This window comes from Monodelphis domestica, chromosome 1, assembly GCF_027887165.1.
Source record: "Monodelphis domestica isolate mMonDom1 chromosome 1, mMonDom1.pri, whole genome shotgun sequence".
NCBI classification, from domain to species: domain Eukaryota; kingdom Metazoa; phylum Chordata; class Mammalia; order Didelphimorphia; family Didelphidae; genus Monodelphis; species Monodelphis domestica.
In genome coordinates this window covers 713,797,113-713,806,560 of record NC_077227.1, presented here as the reverse complement: position 1 = coordinate 713,806,560, position 9,448 = coordinate 713,797,113, and the positions used below count along the sequence as shown (strand labels likewise).

The 9,448-nt window shown below is 36.5% G+C and overlaps 1 pseudogene; it reads left to right on the top strand.

Moving 5' to 3' along the window:
* The first annotated feature begins 3,921 nt into the window (after positions 1–3,921).
* LOC100029085 (elongation factor 1-alpha 1-like) lies at positions 3,922–5,625 on the top strand (annotated as a pseudogene).
* Positions 5,626–9,448: the final 3,823 nt, after the last annotated feature.

Here is a 9,448-nt window from a genome sequence, read left to right as displayed (position 1 = left end):
GGCCTCAGATACTTCCCAGCTGTGGGGCCCTGGATGGGTCCCTTGAAACCCATTGCCTAGCTCTTACTACTCTGCCTTCGGACAATAGACATTTAAATGGATAAGAACCCAAGGAACTTTGAAGAGACTAAAGGCTATATTTTGAGGCATTTCAAACTCCAATGGTTTATAAAAAAATCTCTGTATTCTATTGCATTTTTTGTTATGGTTTAACTTTGTGATTTTAAGTTCATATATTACTGGATTCATTATTATTCTGCTTGAACTGAAGGTTGATTGAATTTATTTTGAATGTACTGAGTTTTGAAATTCTGTTGTTTTTCCCCTATAACTGTGCTGAACAAATATTATTGTGAATTAAGCCCATATATAAAAAACCCCAAAAAACAGCTTTTTTCTATTTTGCTGAGGATAGATGGACTTCAGAACTGGTTATAATTGTATAACAGCCTTTGGAAAAATTAATGTGCTAAATATCTCAAATGATTTTAAGGGTTTTTTAAATATGATTTTTGTAATTTTTTTTAACAATCTCTGGTTATTTTGCCTGCCCCTACCACGAGGTAAGGCCATTCTAGTAGCTGAAGTGAAATACATTTTATAACCCCCAACCTTCCCACATGTGAATGGAAGTTGGGCAGTTAATCTCAGGGCATTTGTACCTCTAAAAAGCCTCCAAGAAAAAGGAGCACCCCTTTATTTATACTCTTCAGCTCACTACTTTACTTGCACCAGAATGATATATAGATTTCTTGATTATGTTCTAAACCCAAGATGAGTTTTACTTTGTTTAAAAAATATGTTTAAATACCAAGGTTGAAGGATTGCTATGTTTGTAAAAATTGTGACAAATGTCCATCAATTCATAGGTTTTTAAAATGTCATACAGCAACTTATGTGAAATGTGAAAGTGTGTTTGTTTGCTATTGTAATTGATTGGGCTATTGAGAATTTTGGGGATTTTGGTAACTACATATTTGTACTACTGTATTTTTAAAAAATGAAAAAAATTTGTTAACCTTGTTCAATTCATTTGCCTTCTACTCACAGTGGAGCATGGCCAGATATTAAGAGGAAATGGATCTCATTTTTGGTGAGAAAGCCTTGTATTTTATCTTTTTGATTTTTCTGATGTCTTTTTAATATCTCTTGCCAATTGATTCATATACCTCATACCTCAGCCATGCATCCCTAAGTGATTCTGTTTTTTTTCAATCACTCACAACACAGGGAAATGTAAAAAAAAAAATATTATTGTAAATTGCAAAGTTTAAATTCCTTTTGAGAAGAATTTTAGGTAAAGAAGATGCTATATCTCTGAATCCAGAAACTGAACTGTTGGAGAAGCCACCATGAAGAAGCATCCAGACCACAAGCTGCACAAGATCAAATTGAACTTTGGGTGTGGTTGATTGAACATTTATTTGTATGTATACTTTCATGCCAAAGGGGACTGCCCCCTAATAGCTTTTTGTCAATGCATTCAGCAATTATTGGTTTTATTCTTTTTTTCTCTCTCTTATCCTCACATTATTGTAATCTTTTAAGTTGATTATGTTTTTATGATCATTTTGGGGAAAAATTAATTTTTCCAAAATGATCACACGGGGAAATGTAAAAAATAGACTCGAATACAGGACTACAATCCCCACAATTCCTTGCTCCACTTCCCCAAAATGCCTTGTAATCTCACCTGGGCCAAGATCGAGAAGGTATTTAAGCTGATTCAAAGGCTTTTGAGGGCTCTCTGACTCTTGGACTTCCTTTTTGGGGCAGGCCTGGCTTTTTTCATAATGTAGGTGAGGTTGTGTCTAGGCCATTCTATGACCTGGACACGTGTTTCTTTTTTTTTTTATTTAAACATTATTTTATTTGGTCGTTTTCATACATTATTCACTGGAAACAAAGATCGTTTTCTTTTCCTCCCCCCCCCCCCCGCCCCTCCTTTCCCTCTCCCATAGCCGACTCACGATTCCACTGGTTATCACATGTGTTCTTGACTCGAACCCATTTCCCTGTTGTTGGAATTTGCATTAGAGTGTTCATTTAGAGTCTCTCCTCAGTCTTATCTCCTCCAACCCTGTAGTCAAGCAGTTGCTTTTCAGCGGTGTTTTTACTCCCACAGTTTATCCTTTGCTTGTGGGTAGTATTTTTTTTAGATCCCTGCAGATTGTTCAGGGAAATTGCATTGATACTAATGGAGAAGTCCATCACCTTCGATTGTACCACTGGACACGTGTTTCTTATCCTGTATTTTCTTTAATCCTTAATCTTCAATAAACTTCTAAAAAATATAATACTCCTTGCAGAGAGAAACTAATTTCTACCTGCCTCAATCTCCCCGTCTCCCCTAAATTTTAATCTTTACAGATTTGAGAGAAATTGGACCCAGGAAGTACCAGCTTTCAAAGGATACAACAAAACAATAATCGTTAAAATTATTTGGTAGGTTTTTTTACAACAGATTTTGCTGCCAGAATGTTGTGTTGTGAACATTACAGCTAAACGTCTATAAAAATTGTCAAAGACTGTGCTATAAGAAATGATGAATGGGATGATTTCAGAAAACACTGGAAAGATCCTCATGATCTGATTGAGAGTGAAATAAGAAGAACCAGGAGAATATTGTACTTAGTAGCAGCAATATTATACAATGATCAACTGTGAAAGACTTAGCAATTTTCAGCAAAACAATGGTCCAGGATAATTCTGCAGGATTTATGAGAAAGACAGCTCTCCACCTCCAGAGAAAGAACTTTTGGAGTTGCAATGCATATCAAAAAATGTTATTTTTCATTTATCATCTTTATATTTTTATTTTGAGGGTTTTGGTTTTATATGAGTATTTTCCTACCACAGTGACCAATATGGAAGTAAGTTTTGCCTCATGATACATGTATAACCTGGAACAAATTGCTTACCATTGCTGGAAGGGGGGAGAGAAGGAAGGGAGGGAGATAATTTGAGTCTTATAACTTCAGAAAATGTATGTCAAAAATTATTAAATGTAACTAGGAAAATAAAAAAAATGTTTTTAATTGTCAAGAAAAAGACTCACATTAACATTTTTGTTACTGGACACAAAGACTTTAGCAACTCCACCACAACTGGCCACTTCATCTACAAATGTCATGGAATTGATAAGAGAACCATTGAGAACCTGGAGAAGGAGGTTGCTGAGATGTGAAAAAATTTCAAATATTCCTGGGTCTCAATTAATCTTAAGGCTGAATGTAAGTGCAGTTTTGCTATTGTTATCTAACTGTTGAAATTTGAGACCAGCAAGTAGTATGTGACCATTATTATTATTATTATCAAAAACAACAACAACAACATTTACCTTCTGTCTTAGAGTCAATACAGTATTGATTCTAAGGCAGAAGAGCAGTAAGGAGTAGGCATTTAGGTTTAAGTGGCTTGTCCAGGGTCACAGTACTAGGAAATGCCATATTTGAATGTAGGACCTCTTGTCTCCAAGCCTGTTCTCTATCCACTAAGCCCTCTAGTTGCCCCTAGATGATCATTATAATTTTGTTTTTAAATTCAAAGATATTTTATTTTCCCAATTACATGTAATAATAATTTTCAACATACATTTTTAAAAATTATAAGATGCAAACTGTCTCCCTCTTTTCCTTCTCTCTCTCCACTTAGAGATGATAAGCAATATGATCTGGGATGTATATGTATTACTAAATGAACATTATTAGTGCTCTAAGACATGGAGATTTAATAAAGAACACAATTTATGTATATATGTATATATCAGGATGATATATATATACATATACATACATATATATATATATATACATATATATATATAATCAGAAGATTGTTGTTGCTGGTGTTGGTAAATTTGATGTTGGTACATCAGAGAATGGCAGACTATGAGCATGCTCTGCTTGCCTACAACTAAGTATGAAACAATAAATTCTTGGTGTTAACAAAATGGATTCCACAGAATCCCACTATAGCCAGAAGCATTATGAGGAACTTGTCAAGGAAGTCAATATCTTATATTAAGGACATTGGCTACAATCCTGTAATGGTAGCCTTTGTGCCAATTTCAGGTTGAAATGGTGACATGGTGCCAAACTTCATTATGCCTTTGTTCAAGGTATGAAAATTTACTTATAAGGATGGAGATGTTAATGGAACCATGCCACTTCAAGCTTTGAATTATATCCTACCACCAACTTGCCCAACTGACAAGTCCCTTGTAAAAGAATAGATAATCTGTGTGACTATTTCTTATTGTAATAACTGATGTACTCTGGCAGGCTAGATAGCTGCTACTATGAGGACACACCGGAGGGTACCTAATTACAATGGAGATAGATGAGAAATGCTGCTAGGGGTAGAGAGATGCTGCAACAGATAGATACCTCTACAGGGGAATGCTCTGGGGTTTGCCTACAATCTCTATTGATGGCTGATAGGTCAATCTGTTTCCTAACCTCCACCTCCTTTCACTCCCAGATCCCACACACTCCGTCCCCTCCCCTCCCTTCTTCCAGCTTCTCCCTCCCAGTTTCTTCTTGAAGCTTGTGGCTTTGCCCCTCTCCCCTGAGTGGACTATGAAGATACTCTTGTTTTCTTTCTCAGGTAAGGGGTTTATTGGGAAACAACAGGATAGAGAACTGAGGAAAGAGGGATGAGGGTTTCCCTAAACTATAAGAATTTGAGGGTTTGGGAAATCAGTCCAGTCACAACAGTGACAGAGGGACAGTCAGAGATGGAGAACAACTGTTATTCTTCTTCTCTTCTCCACAAAGTCACCAAGGTCTCTCAGCCTAATTTCAGAAGCCCCCCTCAAGGGTCCTTCAGCCTGGGACAAAAGCTAATATTAGTTCTCAGCTTCTTCTCCCTTCAGCCAGGCTTGCCTCCTTTCTCAGAAAAAATCCAGAGAGCCAAAATCTCCTGGTCAATCCACCCCCAGAGAGAGCAGAGGTTTCTCAGTTTCTCCTGGCCAGCTCAATTGCCTCCTCCTCCTGGGGACATTCCGTTTGGAATCTTCTCCTTGATTGACAGACAGATAATCACCTTGGTCTGCATGCAGGCTTGTCCTGCAAATCCTTACTTTCTTCATTTCTCTTCCATACCCTGCACTTACCTCACCGAGATGTCTACAAGATTGGTGGTATTGGTACTATACCTATTGGCCACATCGAGACTGGTATTCTAAAACCAGTCATGGGGTCACCTTTGCCATAGTCAATGTTATAACTGAATTAAAGTCTGTTGAAACACACCTTGAAGCTTTAAGTAAGGTTTTTCTGGGGATAATGTTAATTTCTTTTTTTTTCCTTTTTTAACTCTTATCTTCTATCTTAGAATCAATACTGTATATTGGTTCCAATGCAGAAAAGTGGTAAGGGCTAGACAATGAGAGTTAAATGATCTGCCCAGGTGTCTGAGGCCACATTTGAATCCAGGACCCCCTTTTCTAGACCAATGGAAGCAGCTGGCTTCATCACACAGATCATTATTCTGAACCATTCTGGGCAAATCAGTTCTGACCATCCACCTCTTCAGGATTGTCCCAATGATCACATTGTCTACAAGTATGCAGAACTGAAGGAGAAAATTAATTATCCTGATAAAAAGGCCTTAAATTTCTGAATCTGGTGGATATTGTCATTGTTGACATGGTTCTAGGCAAGACTATGTGTGTGGAGAGCTTCTCTGATTATTCTCTCATGGATAATTTTGCTATTAGTGATGTTAGTTGTAATTGGTTTTAGTTGTTATCATCAGAGTAGTTCACAAAAAGGCGGATAGACTTGGTAACATGACAAAATCTACCCAGAAGGCTAAATTAGTATTCTATAAGGCACTTCCTGCCCCAGTCTTAAATCAGTGGTGGAAGAATGGTTCTAGAACTATTTTCTCAGTTGGCTATCTAAGTTTAATAGTAAAAGACTGGTAAATTATTATAATACATCACAAAAACTTTAGGAGGAGTTTTTTTTGTGTGATAATTTTAAGTTATTAGTTTTAAAAATCATTAATTTTTTAATGGAAATAACCTGAACAAAAATCTATTATGGAATTTTGAGATTGTCAACATAGGCTAATGTGGGGGGAAAATCTATTTAGTTCTGGTTAAAAAATAAGATGGGGGGGGTAGGTGGTGGTTCAATAGATATAGGAGATTCTCGGTTCAAGGTTCTCCATTCAAATTGACCTCAGACATTGCCTACCTGTATGATCTTGTGCAAATCACTTTCTCCCAATTGCCTAGCCCTTACTATTCTTCTGCCTTGGAATCTATATTTAGTATTAATTCTAAGATAGAAGGTATGAATTTAACAAAATAAGATTAGGGATGATCAATAGAAAAAATTAGTTATATGACACCAAGAAATAAGCAGATGCAATATATAGTGTTTGATAAACCCAAAGACTCCCAGCAACTGGGATCGGGATTTGACAAAAAACTGTTGGGAACACTGGAAAGTAGTCTGGCAGAAATTAGGTATAGACCACATCTATGCCAAGAAAAGATTCAAATAGATATGACTCTATAGCAGTCCATCCAGTGGTTGCTATATAATTTTTCTTTGTGGGATATAACTTGAGAAGGAGGAAGGAACCTGAGGAAGATGATAAATGAAGACTCAGAGACAAGTTAATTGCTATGGGGAGTGGCGCTTGCCCCTGATAATATTTTCCTATGAAAACTAATTAAAGGAAAATATGAGAAATAAGAGAACACGTGGAAGTAAGAATTCCAAGATAGACAGCACGTGGCCAAGAGTGGTGCTAGGAAAGATAGAGATAGAAGGAAGAACTCCAAGGTTGCAGTAATCAAGAGAGTGAGTAGCCCGCCCTGCCCCAGCATTTATTGTGGATTGAGAGGTGATCAATGAATACGTAACATAGCATGTAGGTCTTAACATTGGTTGAATAGACAATGACAAGATCAGAGGAGATGGGGATTCACCTGACATGCACTTTTCAGAGGAATGAGGTTTGACAAGGTGAGGGCTAAGCCTTTGTGGCTTAGGCTCAGGAATTCTCCTGCCCTTAGAACTGTCTATACATTGATCATTAACTGATTTGATCAAGTATTTAATACATCAACCATACTTCCATGCCTGGTATGTTACAGACTCACATGGCATGAACAAATTAGAGGAACAAGGAAGAAAATACCTTTGACAACTATGAATAGAGGAAAAGTTAAGTAGACCAGTATCTTCTTCTCTGATTTCTCAAAGGTATTAAGATGGTTGGAGAAAGCAATCATTCAGTTAGTATTAGGTCTCAAATGATACAACAAAGTAGCAATCATCAAAACTATTTGGTACTGACTGAAAAATAAGGTTAGGATTAGGATTGATTAGTAACAGATTAGGTAGGTAGCACATAGGAACAAATAAACACAGCATATAGTGTTTGATAAATATAAAGACCCTAGTTACTACAGTAAGGACTCATTATTTGACAAAAACCACCGGGAACATTGAAAAGTAGTCTGGCAGAATTAAATAGAAACTAATATCTGATACCATATGCCAAGAAAAGCTTCAAGTGGGTATAAGACTTAGACTTAAAAGGTCATGTCATAAACAAACTAGAGGAACAAGGAAGAGCATATCTTTCACAAATAAAATAAAGGAAAAAGTTTATGAATAAACAATGGGTAGTAAGGATTATAGAATAGAAAATGGACAATTTTGATTATGCAAAATCAAGATTTTGCAAAAACAAAACGAGTGGTTAAAATTGGAAGGAAAACAGGGGGAAAATCATTGTACTATATCTTTGCTAAAGGTTTCATATCCAACTATGACCAAAGGGCGCTAAAAGACTGTCTGCCCTTTGATCCAGGCATAGCACTGCTGGGCTTGTACCCCAAAGAGATCATAACGAAAAGACTTGTACAAAAATATTCATAGCTGCGCTCTTTGTGATGGCAAAAAATTGGAAAATGAGGGGATGCCCTTCAATTGGGGAATGGCTGAACAAATCATGGCCTCTGTTGGTGATGTAATACTATTGTGCTCAAAGGAATCATGAACTGGAGGAATTCCATGTGAATTGGAACGACCTCCAGGAACTGATGCAGAGTGAAAGGAGCAGAACCAGGAGAACATTGTACACAGAGACAGATACACTGTGGTATAATCGAATGTAATGGGCTTCTCTATTAGTAGCAATGCAATGATCCAGAACAATTTTGAGAGGGAATGGCTAAACAAATTATGGCCTGTGAAAGTAATGAAATATTATTGTGACATGAAAATTACAAAATGTATGGTTTCTGAGAAACTTGGAAAGACGTGTGAATTATTGGTGAGTAAAGTGAGAAGAACCAGAACATGTACAATAATAACATTATTAAGAAAAACAAGTTTGAAAGACTTGAGACTCTAATCAATGCAGGAAGTTTATAGCATGCTTTAATATCAGCCTGACAGTTTTAAAGAGCTAATGTTGAAGCATACTGCCTATCTCTTGACAGAGATGGGATGAACTCAACATGAATAATAAGACATGCATTTTTAGACTCCATTAGCATGGAAATTTGTTTTGCTTGGCTATGCATTTTTGTTCTTTCTTTCTTTTTCTTAAAACCCTTACCTTCCATCTTGTATTGGTTCCAAGGCAGAGTGGTAAGGGCTAGGCAATGGCAGAGGTGGGGTGGGGAGGTGGGGTTAAGTGACTTGCCCAGGGCCACACAGTTAGGAAGTATCTGAGGTCAGATTTGAACCTAGGACCTCCCGTCTCTAGGCTTGGCTCTCAAAACACTGAGCCATCCAGCTGGCCCTGGCTTTGCATTTTTATTAAGAGGGTTTGTTTTTCTTTTTTCTTTATTCCAATGAGGAAGGAAGGGGGTCTTGGGTGGGGTGGGGTTAGAGACAATATAGATAAAAAAGAGGGACACTGAGGCCTCTTATTCTGAAAACACAGGGAACAGGAAGGAAATTCAGAAAGAAGCACAAATTAGAATAGTACTGAAACCTACCAATTGAATTTATCTACTTAAAAAGAAAGGCATAATATTTAAAAAGTGATTAATATTTATGTATATAAAATGTACATACTAAAGACCTGCCATTTGAAGTATAATACATATTTCTTTTCTACTATGTATATGAAAATGCCCATTTTATTTGCCATTTTGCAAAGGAAGAATAACAAAATCTTTTCAAAAAGAAAAAATAAAACAGCATTCAAACATTAGATAAATCATATTATGTGGCATTGTAAGAATTTAAAATTTAGGTTTTTATGTTAACATGAAAGTTCTAAAGTAATGTTGTGGTCACTGGTTTAAAAAATTAACTCTTAAGTCACGAGTCTGTTAGCTGCTCTTAACAATTTAGTTTAATAGCGATATAGTAAAAGAGAAAAATGTAGGAAGTAGAAAGTATTGCCTATCTAGATACCCTCTAATTTCTGTCCAAAGAAGTTCAATTTACCACCTGGTAAGGGT